Below are 15,604 nucleotides of genomic sequence, written 5' to 3'. Positions count from 1 at the left end.
TTTCGAAGTTTTTGCTATTTTCGAGTTCGTATAATATAGCTATATATATCCGTCTCAAACTATCAGGAATATGTTAAAAATTATATTAGAACATTTCTCTTGGAATTTTTGTACTTTTGAAACTAATTATCACAGAAAAAAGTTGGACTCATATTTGTTGAATCTCAAAATGAATTCACGTTAAATGACATAGAACGTGGCGCCATCTGCCTGTCTCATTTTTGATGCGTATCAAATTGAGTATAAATTTTGTACTTAATTTGAGATTAGGTTTTTTCTGTGTATCCTTGGAACACAGAGGCTGACAATATTTTGGTCTACTATTCAGAACACAGTTTTGTTGAAAGTATCAAATTATTGATACCAAAGTGTATCAAAGAGAGACCAAAATTTGTATCAATTTTTTATTTCATACACATTTTGGATATTGCAATTTTGCATTTGTTGCAATTTGATACTTTTGAATATTAACAGTGAATACTTATTAGAACCTGACTATAACTTTTCCGAAGTATTATTTGGTCGCGTGCTGAATCCGAATCTGACCTGTATACGTCAGGTTTTCAAGATATTATTCTTACCGAAAAGTGCAGAAAAGATCTCGACGTTTTTGGACCATATTCGAGGTCATGTAACATCAAGAGATAATTATTTTTCAAAAAGGTTGTTACAGCATCTGAAAGTACTATTCTTACCCATTATAAAATGCATATTGAAACTTTAAAAAATCTTTATTTGACGCTGAGTTATCGTCATTTGAATTTTCTGAGTGGTGATAATATATGTGACGCTCCACGAGAGAAGGGACCTATCTCCGAAATAATATTAGGCTTAGTTTTCATGTACGGTGCACGGAAAACTGAGCCTAATGTTATTTCGGGGATAGGTCCCTTCTCTTGTGGAGCGTCACATATAATGCTTCAAAAAATTCAAATGACAATAACTCAGAGCCAAATGAAGATTTTTAAAAATTTCAAAATGAATTTTAAAGAGTAAAAATAGTATTTTCAGATGCTGTAACAATTTGAAAAAAATTATCTCTTGATTGCGTACACGACCTCAAAAATGGTAAAAAAACGTCTTTTTGCACTTTTAGGTTTGAATATCTCGAAAACCTGACGTGTTGGTCCAATTGAAAGATCAAATTCGTATTCAGTACGTTCAAATGCTTCGGAAAATTATAGTCTGGTTCTTAGTTTTTGAAATAAGTTAAAATTTTTGTCGTCCTGTGTAATCTTCCAATCAAAGCTGTATCACAAAGATTTTCTTTTAACAATGTCATCTAAATCTGCTCTCTAAATTTGAATCAGCGATATAAGTATTAATAGCTTAAGTTATGCATTAGTGTTGTGATACACGAATAAATGCGCTTTCGCATGGTTATATGATGTTCATGGAACTTCTGAAGTGCAGACAAAAGTATCATAACGTGTTGTTTGGAAGAATTTTGGATTAGTTACATTTGATAACAAATTTTTAACTTTCAAATGAAAGGACTGCATTGTAAAAAGAAAGTACTAAAACAGTACCGATTTTAGGTATCAAAATAGAGAACCAAATGACAATTTCGTACCTGAAGTCAGTATTAAATTAATACCTTTCTTTTTACAGTGTGCGGCCAAAGAACGGAAGCACATAATAAAATTGATTTGACGCAATCGAAAAGTAAAGAGTTTTCAAGGTTTTCGAATTTCTAAATTTCTATGCATTTTTGTATGGTTAATTTAAGAGTTTTTAAATGTTTTTCTACAGTATAAGTTGAATGTATAGTAATTATACTAATATGTCATGATTCAGATTGATACCATGGTCACGAACTATAAGAAAACCTGATTGATATAATTATAAATTTAAACTATATTGACATATTAAAATAATTCAAAAATGTATATATATATTGCTCAGAAAAAAAATCAATGTCCTCTATTATACTTTCTAAATCTGAATTAGTTAAAAATAACTATAATTTGATATACCAAAAAGTCAGTCATTGATTTAAACAGTAATAATATTTATCTACTAATTAATTCTAGCTAAAAATAACAATTTATCTCCAGTTACATTCATTTTTAGTTTATGTCAAAATAACATATCAATGAAAGTTCAATGAAAGTTCAATGAATTCCTATAAACTGATTGAAGTAATTAAATTTGCATATATTTTTAAATTTTATTTTCCACTAATAACTATATTAGTTATTTTTCACTGACAAAGCTGATGAAGTACGCAACGTTTATATGATCAAATAACAATATATTTATATATACATATGGAATCTTAATATCGTCTTTGTACACACAGAAAATTAAAAGGCATTAAAATAAGCTGCAACGCTTATTATTTTAATCCAATTTTGCTTATTTCAATCCATTTTGGTATTAAAATAAGCAAAATTGGATTAAAATAATAAGCGTTGCAGCTTATTTTAATGCCTTTTAATTTTCTGTGCAACAATATAGCAATAATTTAATACAAAAAAATAATTAGAAAATTTGAATTTCTAAAATTCTGCTCCAGTTGTAAAACAAAAACTGCGTCTCTCAGTGTATTTCATTTTCTAGACGAGTTTGTCTCAATTTTAGTGGTACACGAATTTAGGACCCAAAAGCAGGTGATATTATCGCACCTTATTCTCGTTTAGAAACCCTGCTGCTCTATATATGGCTTTTTGTTAGATTGTGCACTATATATATTAACCAAAGTGGCGCCTCACTACTACCAATAATGCAACACTAAAATTTTCTCAGTGTATATGAGTTCTGCTATATAACTTATAAATATGTAGCATGCATGCGTATCTGTGATTTATGTTTCGAATATATCATTGTATTTGAATCATGTGAACACACATGCGTTCACTTTAAATTTCAAGTGTCATTGTGTTGTGAATCATAGATATATGTGTGTGTGATTTAAATTTAGGGTATAGTGATCAGTAGTGCAACCAGGCACTTTTATATACGAAAGGGTATGTAACCGCACCAAAAACCCCCCATTCGGCAGTAGTTTGCTAAATCATTATGTGTATACACGCGTGTGTATCTTTAGGTGATTTTGATGGTATATGAATTCGTGCGTATGTGTTTGAGAAGATCGGTATAAAGAGATAGTGAGATTTTCAATACGGGGATATGTGTATAATTTATTACACATATTATATATAGAAAGCAGAGGTAATATATTTTTGTTAAATATTTCAGGGGCGCTAATACGTCATTCAAATATATTTATCACGCACGGAAGGCAAATAAATATATATATATATATATATATATAGTTTTAGTTTTCCTCACATGAAAAAAATCTGTATTCAAACACACATTACAAAAAAAAAATTAAATTTCTCGAAACTGATTTATATGAATATTGATAAAATTAAATTACAGAATTTTTAGATTAGAAAACTTGTGAATTTGACATATAGGCACAAAGTGCCATCTATATAACTCAAAATCAGATTATGGCGCGAAATTTAAAAATTGTTACACGGAAAAAAGATTTTCTGAAAAAAAAGTGAAAAGTGATTCACTGAAATGTGTTTCACTAAAATATATAGTGGAATAAGACTTTTAACTGAAACAATTGAAACATTTTAGTGAAATTTTTCGCAGTTCCAAGTAAAATTTTTTTCCCTTGTGAAGTAAAGTGGAAAATTATATTGTCATGAAGATAATATTACAATTAAAAATAAAATTATTTGTTTCAATTCAAATTATTTGAAAAATATTTATACTTATGGATCAAATGTTTTTTATTTGCATCTGAGAATAATATATATTTGATTTAAATATAACTTTAATTATTTTTTGAATGGCATTTAATTAAGTCAATTAAATTTTAATATTAAATGCGAGTCAAGTGAATATGTTTAACTCTCTAAATTTGAATCAGTGAAAAAGTCACTGGGTCTCAAATCAGTCGCTAAATTCTAGCTATTTGAATCAGTAACATTTCAAGGATTTTCAGTCAAAGTAATTGATTCTCCAGTGAAATATCACTAACTGTCAGTGAAAACCACTGATTCAAATAGCTATAGAATTTAGCGACTGATTTGAAACCAGTGACTTTTTTACTGATTCATATATTTAGAGAGAATAATTCAAATATTTTTAAATAGGCTAGTTTTCTCTCTAACATCTATATACCCTACCCCCCTTTAAATATGCCATTTAATTTATTATTCTTTATTATATATATAATATTATACGCAAGGAGAAATAAATCCTTCCACTAAAACTGCAATATTTTTGGCAAAATGATAAAAATTATTTATAAAAAAGCAAAAGCAACAAATTTTTAAAATAAGAAAGAGATAAATTCGCTATATATATAACCTATTCTTTTCAATTAATCATAATTTTTCTTCTTTTGACAGAAACATTGTTAATCGTTGTTGATTAAATTAAAGAGATTTTTTTTTCAGTGTAAAACAATATTTATAATTAAATCAACAAATCATTTATATTTATTACATCCAGGAGAAAAAAATATATTTGTCTCGCAGCGCTAAATAAATGATATTTAAATTTAATTTTTACCAAACAAAATTTTTATTTGAAGCAAATAAATATATAGTTATATTATTAAGTTCTTAGACAAATAAATTTTTAAAATATATTATATATTTGGTTCGAATAAAAAATTTCTTTGGATACATATTATATACGTTTAACTCTTTAAGACAAGAATTTTTTATGGAAAGGAAAATATTCAATTCTTTTTCTTGCTATTAATGTTTGAAGCTTTACGTCATAATTTATATATATATATATACATGCAGAAAAACTGGTAAACTGACATTAAAAATATATTCTTGGCGCCTATTTAAGAATATTTTATATACTTAAATTAAAAATATATTCTTATTTTAAGAATAATATATATTGAATTTAAGTATAAAATATTCTTAAATATGAGCAAAGAATTATATATATTCTTAATTACAGTTTACGAGTTTCTCTGGTGTATGGTGATTTTAGTAATTATTTTGCCAAAAGAGAAAATTTTGCATTCTTCCATAAATATAAGGATTGGAATTTATAATGTTTAATGCGTTTTAACAGTAGGAGTCTAAGATTACATCATATATTTCCAAATGATTATACCAACTTATTTTTAGAAACCTGAAAACGACACTAATGTCATAATTCGAGTTGTTAGTTGAATTATAGTCTACCATATATCTAATTCTCATATACCTCATATAATTATATTTAATTTATATGTCAAGTTAGAAATAATCATTTAAGGTATTAACCCTTTCTTTATAGTATATCTTGCATACACTCTAATAAAGTCCCACTTGGAAAGATTCCCCGGAAAGTGCCCCCTGGAGGTTCTATCAGAATTCCGCCGGAACTTCCAACGTAATTCCGTCGGAATTCCAGCGGAGTTCCAAAGAATTTCCGATGGGATTCCGACGGAATTTCGATTAATTTTTTTTTTCAAAATTTTTAGAGTTCTAATTCCGTCGCAACTCCGTCGGAATCCCATCGGAAATTCTTTGAAACTCCGATGGAATTCCGACGGAATTACGTTGGAAGTTCCGGTGGAATTCTGATAGAACCTGTAGGGGGCACTTTCCGGGGAATCTTTCCAAGTGGGGTATAGGAAAAATAATTTTCGAACTAAGTATATAATTATTTTTAGTTTTTAAATCTGCTTAGATTTAAAATAAATTAAATAAAAAAAATTAAATTAAATTAACTCTTAACTGATGGCACATTTCCGCGTTCGAAAGTAAATATGGCACAAGGGGTCTGCTAGACCCGACGTATTCAAACGTGTATTGAATATTTTTGCACAAAAATTTAACCTCTGAAGGTAGCTTATGATGTGTTTTTTAAAATGTAAATATAGTTTTACAGGGATTAATTTATTTTAAGTTAGTTAAAAAAAATTGTAAAAAAATAATAACGAAAAATTGCGTGTTTTTACTTAAAAATTCATGAGTTATAATATTATGACTTAAAAATTTAAGGTTATAATCTTAATGTATTATTCTTTAAGGAAAAAATTACCACAACAACAAGACTTGCAAAAAAGGTATTTATTTTGCAGAATAAAATGTGACTTTTTAGGTTAAAATTAAAAATTTATAATTATTAATGTTTCAAGCTAATTTATTCTTTTGTATCGAAATAGTTGTATCAAAAAACTTAGAAAATTACTAAGAATATGTCAAACTAATATATTAAAATATAAAAAATATTCAAAAGCTATACACATTTAATTAATTTGAGCTCGAATAAATACTCGGGTCTATTGGACCCATGGTGCCAGTTAAGGGTTAAATTAAAAATTAAAATTATGTTTAATCAACTTAAATTTTAGTAAAAATATTTTTTGTAAAAATATTATCCATTCTAAATTTATATTTTAGAATATCGTTTTTTTCTGCATATATTCTCAGTATATTTATATATATTTGCTCCAATGAATATTGTATGTTTTCATAAATGTCAAAAATTTTCAAATTACTATATATCAAAATAAATAAATTCGGGCACACAACAATTTAAATTTATATGTATAGTACACATACCGTATATATAATACACGTGTATTATATATATATACACTTGACTCATTATCTATATTGAATGAGATCTATATTCAATTATTTTGAAAATTTTAAATTTATAGCTAACTATAAATTCTCAACATTTTGAAATATATGTATATATAGTATGTGAGAAAATAAAGAAAATTACCATGAGAAAATTTTTATTCGAACTAAATATAATTCATATTTGAATTAAAAAAAAATGTATATTTTTCTCAGAACTAAATAATTATTAATTTGAAAAAATTAAAATTGATTTAAAAATAATAAAATAAGATTATAAATATATTAATCGGTTTACTTGATTATTATCAAATTAATATTTACTTGAACCAAATATTTTGTTAGTCAATTATGTTGTATTTGTTTTAAATACAAAAATTATTGGTTCAAATACTGTTCAAATAGGTAAAAATTATTTGGTTCAAGTATAAATATATTTATTTGATAATAGTCGCAAGTAATCGAGTATTTGAATCAAATACATTTTTTTCAGTGTATGTATATTTTCACATATTCAGGGATCTTAAATTAATTTTTAATAATTATAATGTTAATATATCATTTTTTTATTTTGCTAGACTATATATAGACTATATATATAGCTATATAGACTAGCTATAGTCTATAGACACAGTAGAGAATATGACTGCATTGTAGAAAATTACTGATTTGTTTACTAAATTTTACTAATGTATTTAGTAAAATTTACTAATTAAAATAATAGTCTTACTTTTGCTTTAACACAATTAGTAAAAAATAATTAATTATTAGTAAAAAGAAACTAATTTTCAGTAGAAAAATAACTGAAAAAATTGTCAAATTAGACTAATTGAAAATTAGTTACCAAAAATTTTAGTTATTTTAACATAAACTTGAGAGTGAATTTAACTAGTTATTAGTTATTTTTAACTAAAATAGATTTAGTAGAAATATTATTTGAATCAGCAACTAATTTTTTGCTATATCAAGTTAGTTATATTTTGAACTAATTCAAATTTAGTCAGCATACTCTCTAAATCTGAATTAGTAAAAAAGTTTACTAATTTGAATTAGTGACTCACTTTTTGCTTCTCAATTAGTAGGTAAAATTTTACTAATTATTAGTAATTTTTACTAACAATTAGTAAAATTTAACTAATTCTAAAACAAAAAGTGAGTCACTAATTTAAATTAGTAAACATTTTTACTAATTCAGATTTAGAGAGTACCAAACGAATTATAGTATAGTTCTTTGCTAGATCATAATTATAGTAGTTTTTACTGTACTAATAATTATAGTAAAATTTAAATAAAAATTAGTAAAAACGAATTTAATAAACGAATCATCGCTGTTGAACGTAATTAATGCAGATTTATAGTTATCTCTCTCTAAAACTGAATTAGTGAAAAGTGAGCTACTAATTTAAATTAGTAAGAATTTTTACTAATTTTTAGTTACTTTTTATTAAAACTTTAGTCAAAAAATTGAAATCAAATACTAAATCAAATAGTAATATTTTACGAAAAATTAGTAAAAATTCTTACTAATGTGAATTAGTAGCTCACTTTTCATTAATTCAAATTTAGAGAGATAATATATACCGGAAATAATTTTTTAAATGCAATTTATTCTTAAATTTAGTAAAAATATTTTCCCATGCATTTTATTCTTAGAGTTAGAATATAATACACTTAAAATAAGAAATAATTTTTAAATTACTCTCTAAATCTGAATTAGTGAAAATTTTTACTAATTTGAATTAGTGACTCACTTTTTGCTATTGAATTAGTTAAATTTCACTAATTATTAGTCAAAGTTACTAATAATTAGTAAAATTTTACTAATTCAATAGCAAAAAGTGAGTCACTAATTCAAATTAGTTAAAATTTTTACTAATTCAAATTTAGAGAGTAGGAAACAGTTCTAATATTTTAATAATTATTTCTTATTTTGATATTATATATTTCTAATATTAAAAATAAAATGCATGCGAGAAATATTCTTAAATAGGCGCCAACATAGAAAATTGTATTGTATTAAAATAAGATGCGCAGCTATATTATTTTAAGTCATGTGAAGTTGGCACCAAAATCTCAAAAAATGAAAAATCCACAATGAGTTCTGGGTAAATTATCAATAGTTCTAGAGTTCTATAAGTTTTAATTCAATAGTTCCGTAGATTTAGACCAGAAAACATGATATTAAAAAAATAAGGTGCTAACTTCACCCAGCACTATAAATTTCGCAAAAAAGAGTTCTGACATATTATTCCGATAGAAAATACAGAGTTCTAGAGTTCTCTTATAAAACAAAAAAAAGTTCCGCAAAATTTAAAAATTTTGAAAAATTTAAAGTTTTAGTCAATTTGACCAAAGTTCTGGCACCTTTATCAATAGTTCAACAAATTATTCTTATGAAATTCTACTCTTAAGGGTATGTGGGAACCTCCCACGTGACCTAGTATGGAAAAACGTATTTTGTTAGTATACATCCTTCTCTAAAACGAGAAAAGATTTTTGTCTAAAATTTTGAGGGATGATAGATTTTGGTACTTACAATGAATCTCGCTGTTCTCCGAAAAATACATAATTTTGCGTTAAATTATTAAAAAAATGAAGTTTAAAAAGTGGGATTTTTAAACGAAAATGAAAAAAAGATGGCGGCGCATACAGAGTCGTTGCTTGAGTGTGTCAGTGCTCCAGTAAACAGCGCCAATTTAAGCGAGTGGCCGCTGAATGAACTATGATAAAACACATTATTTTACTATTTATTGCTTTATTTTTATTATTTTTGCGTTAAGTTGTAGTAAATAAGTAGAACAGCGAGATTCCTTGTACCAAAGTAAATCATTTCTCCCGAATTTCAACCCAAAATCATTTTTTATTTCAGAGAAAGATTCAAACCACAAAAAAACCTCCTTCGCCCACATACCCTTAACTCAAAATCAAAACAAGTGCTGAACTTTGAAATTTTCGAAAAAATTTGAGTTCTCATGAGTTCTAATTAGAGTTCTGGCATCTTCATCAAGAGTTCTACAACTTATCCTTATCAAATTTTACTCTAAATTCAAAATAAAAAAAAGTGCTGAACTTTGAAATTTCCGAAAATTTTTTTTCAAAAATTTGAGTTTTTATGAGTTCTGATAAGAGGTTTAGCAACTTCGTAAAGAGTTCTACGATTTATCCTTAGAACATTTTACTCAAAATTTAAAATTAAAAAAAATGGGTGAACTTTGATATTCTAAACAAATTTTTTTTCAAAATTAACCTTTTTTTGAGTTCTGAGTAGTTCTAACAGAGTTGTAGAGTTCCCTATGTTTTTAAAAATAGAACTGCAAATATACAGTCGAAAATTTTTTTACTTTCATAAATTTTTATATTACGAGTTGCACATGTTCTGATGGGAAATCTTTTTACCCCCCTCCCCACTATGTTCTACAAAAAACACTCCTAAAATTTTTTTCTAAACTTAAAATTACAAAAACTACATGATCTTAAAATTTAAAAAAAAAAAAAAAATTTTTCAAAATTGAGTTCCAAGAGTTATGTTGCGAGTTCAATTTAACACATTTTGATTTCTAAGACTTTGGACTTTAGACAGGCTAAAAATAGCCTATTTTCATATATTTTTTTAGTTTTATATTACAAATATTGATATGCGAGGTATTGCACATAATAAATACACTCTCGAAATGCAAAAAAAAAAAATATTTTTGATTTTTTTCAATTAATTTTTTTATTTAAAAATACATGTTGAAAAATATGTTTAAAAAAAGTGTGGTGCGCGCTGTTGATGAAATTTTTGACACGGATGGTCTGAAACAAAAAATTCAAACGGTATTAGATTCAGCACGTTGATAGCTATTGCGCATATCATACGATTTTTTTTATGCAAAATTGGCAAAATGGCGGACATTTTTCGAAAAAAATGTAAAAAAACGTTGTTTATGACCGTTTTGGGCCCAAAAAAAATATTTAGAATCAAAATTTTTAAAATCCCTTGATATGCGCAAGAGCTATGGTCCCAAAGAATAAGTGGTAAAAATTTGGTAAGGATCGGTGGAGCCGTTTCTGAGATTTCATCAACAGCGCGGAAAAAAAATTGTTGTGGGATTTTTTTTCAACTACCATTTTCATGCATATAAAATTTACAAAAACAAATAACAAAAATTTTTTCATGTATTTCGGGAGTGTTTTTCTTTAGTCTAACAACTTATATGTCAATATTTATAATATAAACCAATCAGAAAAATTCTAGAAAACAAACTTCATTTTATCGCGTCTAAAGTGGGTAGACCCCTTAAGGGTTTTTTGTAGAATTTAGTGGGAGAAAACAGAACTACTATCAGAATACTTAGAACTGAATTTCGAAATATTTTAATTGTTGTCAATTGAAAGTCCTGTAGTTTCTTTGATAAGAAATTTAAATGGAAAAAAATTTTATTACTGTTTTTTGTAGAACTTAATGAGGGGCAAACAGTACTCTAATCAAAACTCTTGCAATTCAATTTTGAATTATTTGAATTTTTTTTAAATTTCAAAGTCACGTAGTTTTTTTAATTTTAAGTTTAGAAAAAAAATGTAGGTGTGTTTTTTGTAGAACTTAGTGGGGGGTAAACAGAACACCCATCAGAACTTAAAGAACACGTAATTTAAATATTTTTTTAAATAAAAAAAATTTTCGTACAGAACTATTTTAGATAAAAAGGAGAAATCTAAAACTCTGTTAGTACTATTCAGAACTCTAAAAAATTTTGATTTTTTTGAAAGTGAAGGGGTTAAATGCACAGAAAAAACCTGAATTCAAATTGAGTATAGATTCTATACTCAATTTGATTCGCAACAAAAATGAAACTGGTTGTCTCATTTCGAGTTCTAAGGTAAAAGTATCAAAATGAAACAGGCAAGTTTCATTTTGCGAAAAAGAAAAATGGAAAAATATTGTGAAATAACGAATAATTTTGCACAAAAACATGAAATATAATAATTACAAAGAAGTAAATAACACGCTAGACTTAATATATTTGATTAAAAATTGCTTGTAATCGCGTAATAAAATAATAAAGGAAATATGTTTTTAGGTTAGAAAAATGAAAACATGTGTTTTGACAACAGGAACGGTACTGCCAACTTAAATAATAGCGGTAAATTTAAAAACTTATGAAATTAATTATTATCTACGTAAATAATAATAAATAATTTTTATTTAAAAACTTCTAAATATTCGTACTGGTCAAAATAATCTTTCTGGTGTTGTTGAAATATTAGAAACAATAATTGAAATACAAAATTACTCTGCTTATGATGCCAACTTAGAAATCTGAAATTCCAGCCAATATCATTTTGAATAACATGAATTTTGTCCCATACTCATTTCGATACCCAAAAGAAAATGAGTTGCAACAAAAATGAGTCCAAGTTTTTTCTGTGTGTAGATTCTGAAAATAGTAAATGCACTTTTTTTGATTTTGAATTGAGAGTAGAATTTCATAAGGATAATTTGTAGAACTCTTGATGCAGATGCCAGAACTCTAATCAAAACTCATGTAAACCCAAATTTTTGAAAAAAATTTTCAGAAATTTCAAAGTTCAGCTTATTTTTTGATTTTGAATTTGGAGTAAACTGTTATAAGAATAAGTTGTAGATCTCTTGATAAAGATGCCAGAACTCTTCTCAGAACTCCTGAAAACTCAAATTTTCGAAAATTTTAAAGTTTAGCACTCTTTTTGATTTTGAATTTAGAGTAAAATTTCATAAGGATAAGTTGTAGAACTCTTGATGAAGATGCCAAAACTCTAATCAGAACTCATGAGAACTCAAATTTTTTTGAAAATTTTAAAGTTCATTTTTTTTTTAATTAAGAGTAAAATTTCTTTTAATGAAGATGCCAGAACTCTAATCAGAATTCATAAAAACTCAAATTGAAAAAAAAATTTCGAAAATTTTAAAGTTCTGTACTTTTTTTTATTTTAAATTTAGAGTAAAATATAAGAATAATTTGTACAACTCTTGATGAAGATGCCAGAACTGTTATTAGAACTCATAAAACTCAAATTTTTGAAAATTTTAATATTCAGCACTTTTTTTATTTTGAGTTTAGAGTAGAATTTCATAAGAATAATTTGTACAACTCTTGATGAAGATGGCAGAACTCTTATCAAAACTCATAAAAACTCAAATTTTTGAAAAAAATTTTTTTTTAAATTTTAAATTTCAACACTTTTTTTTATTTTGAGTTTAGAGTAGAATTTCATAAGAATAATTTGTTGATCTATTGATAAAGATGCCAAAACTATGGTCAAATCAACTAAAACTTTAAATTTTTTAAATTTTGCGGAACTATTTTTTGTTTTATAAGAGAACTCTAGAACTCTGTATTTTCTATCGGAATAATATGTCAGCACTCTTTTTTGCGAAAATTATAGTGCTGGGTGAAGTTAGCACCTTATTTTTTTAATATCATGTTTTCTGGTCAAAATTTACGGAACTATTGAATTAAAACTTATAGAACTCTAGAACTATTGATAATCTACCCAGAACTCATTGTGGATTTTTCATTTTTTGAGATTTTGGTGCCAACTTCACATGACTATTATTTTAATACCAAAATTTTGATTAAAATAAAAAAGTAAAAATTGGATTAAAATAAGTGCGTTTGCTTTTTATTTATTATACAATACAAATTTTTTTTGTCTGAGCGCTTATATTATTCTTAATTTTCAGAATAAATATTTTTTCAAGTCAATTTTTTATATTATCGAGGGAAGTTTTTAATCCTCATTTTATTATTATTAAAAACTTGCATGATGTAATATTTTTAATGTTAATAACAATATAATAGCACAGTGAACTATAATTTTAAATTACTTATTTTTTTCTCATTTCTCGTATCCTATTTTGGTTAGTGCAAAAGAACTTTTTATATATGTTTAAATTATTTTTTTTTTAGTATAAAAGGACTTTTTACATGATAAAACTGAAACTGGCACCAAGATATAATTTTGATAAAAAATTATGTTAGCAATAACATAAATAAAGTTAATTTTTTTTAACTTTATTTACGAAGCTGAAGTATACGCAACGTTTATGATAAACGATTTTTAAAAAAATAATTTTTTAAAATGAAAAATTCTACAATGTTTTGCATAAAAAATAGTTTTTGTATTTTTCATTTTAAAAAATTATTTCTTTAAAAATCGTTTATCATAAACGTTGCGTACTTCGTTTTTATTTTTACATGCGTTTAAATTAATTATTTTTTTTAGTACCAAAATAACTTTTTATAATGTTTAAATAGAATAAAAAATAAGAGAAAATCTCATTCCTACCTATAAGTATATAATCGATCGGAGTCACATATCACGTGCGTATATAGTTGTAGAAGGGTGAGTGAATGAGAGAGAGAGAGGGGTGTGAGGTTGAAAAAAGACCCCACAAGTATATAACTAGTAATAGTTTAATCCGTATCAAGAGCTCCTCACGTGTTCCACAACGTGTGCGTGTAGTATAACACCCCCCTTCAAAATCCACTCTTTTCTTGGATTATATTTCCTCTTTCTTGAAAATCAGGCAAAAAAAAACCAAATCCTTTATTTTCTCTATAAGAAAATCACAACAAAAAAAAAATGAAAATCACTATAGAAAAAAAACTGTTTTTTCTTGAAAATCACTTATTTTTTTTTTATATCAAATATATAATTCACACACAATCACTGTAAGTCACAATTTTAAATTAATCACAGGGGATTGTATGGGGGGAGGGGGTTCACATGTTTTTTTTTTTATTTTGCAAATTAGGAACTTGTTGACCGCGCTCTTGGACACGTATTTTTTTTTTTTTTAAATGGACAACAATGATGATAATAATTGAAAAGCCCGCGAATTGTTTTGTATGTGTGGTATCTCTCTATAGGAGACGACAGGTTGTCAGGTGGTCAGCCTGGAGGAGATATATATAATGTTGGTGCGCTTGGCTCGCGTTACGGTCGCGTTGTGACTGCCTACTTACTACTAGCACTTTGCCACTGAAAGCAGAGGAAGAGGCAAAAGGGTCCCACCTCCTTTGGCCACCTCCAACCTGTGTACCAGCCCACTGGACCCTCTCTCCTTTTATTCATTCTTCTTCTTCTTCTTCTTCCTCTTCTTCAACATCTTCTTTCTCTTCTCTTGTTCGAGAGTTGGCGGTGGTTCCCCTCAGAAGTCCCCCCCCTTGCCTTGGAGGAAAAAGGAGGGGGGTTTACTATTGACCCTCTTACTCTTACCAATAAATGGAAAAAGAGTGAGAGAAATATCTCATTTAGGTATATCGTCCCCTAAATATTCGACATTTATGATAGTCACCGACCCTGGTCAACAAGCATGGCTTTATGGTAGTCATTGCCACTTCTTTATGTATATATATATATGTATATATTTCTCAACACTATATATATAGTATACAGTCATTTAAATTTGTGTCTAGAGGATTTTGACATTAGGATTAGTGTTTCTAACAATGTTTACACTACGGCGGGCTTTCGAGCCACTTGTTCAAAAAGACCTCCCTACTAAGGACACCAATTTTTGCCTTTAGAAACATGATTTTTGGTTTGAAATTTTCAAAAATTGTTATGATGATGAGTCAAACTTGAAAATTGTTGCGCGCGAGGCATTTAATTTCTCTTTTGGCTATTTCAATAGTGTTGAAAAGAGGGTGGTTCTCAAATATATGCTACTGCTGCTTTGCGATGAAGAAGAAGGAGGTGGAGAAAGGTCAAGATATTGGGTTTAAATTTGTATTATTATTGTCACTTTTCATTATTATAATAATACCTTTAAATTTGTCTTCTTTTCAAAATGGAATTATCCTCTAAACACCGCGAAATTATCAATTGAGATTATATGTATATCATAACAGCGAGACGGATGAGCATTAAATATATATATATCTCATCATACATTTAAAACAATGTAGGGAAAAAATAATTTCTTATATATTTTATAAAACATTTTGTAGAATAATTACAGAGGGTACCCTCCAATTGAGGTACATAATTTTCCTTTTGATTGTTATAAT

General features: G+C 26.7%; 1 protein-coding gene across 1 annotated transcript in view; it reads right to left on the bottom strand.

The window, feature by feature from the left end:
* LOC127276605 (protein jim lovell) overlaps positions 1–14,570 on the bottom strand; it is a 33,601-nt gene extending 19,031 nt beyond the window's left edge. Inside the window, exon 1 of the mRNA XM_051297163.1 lies at positions 13,878–14,570. The gene's annotated coding sequence lies outside the window, so the exon portion shown is untranslated. The remainder of the gene's footprint in view (positions 1–13,877) is intronic.
* Positions 14,571–15,604: the final 1,034 nt, after the last annotated feature.

The sequence above is a fragment of the Leptopilina boulardi genome, unplaced genomic scaffold (assembly GCF_019393585.1).
Source record: "Leptopilina boulardi isolate dan_hultmark-lab unplaced genomic scaffold, ZJU_Lbou_2.1 LbouV2_103, whole genome shotgun sequence".
In the NCBI taxonomy this organism is placed as follows: domain Eukaryota; kingdom Metazoa; phylum Arthropoda; class Insecta; order Hymenoptera; family Figitidae; genus Leptopilina; species Leptopilina boulardi.
This window is presented reverse-complemented; position numbering and strand designations above follow the sequence as displayed.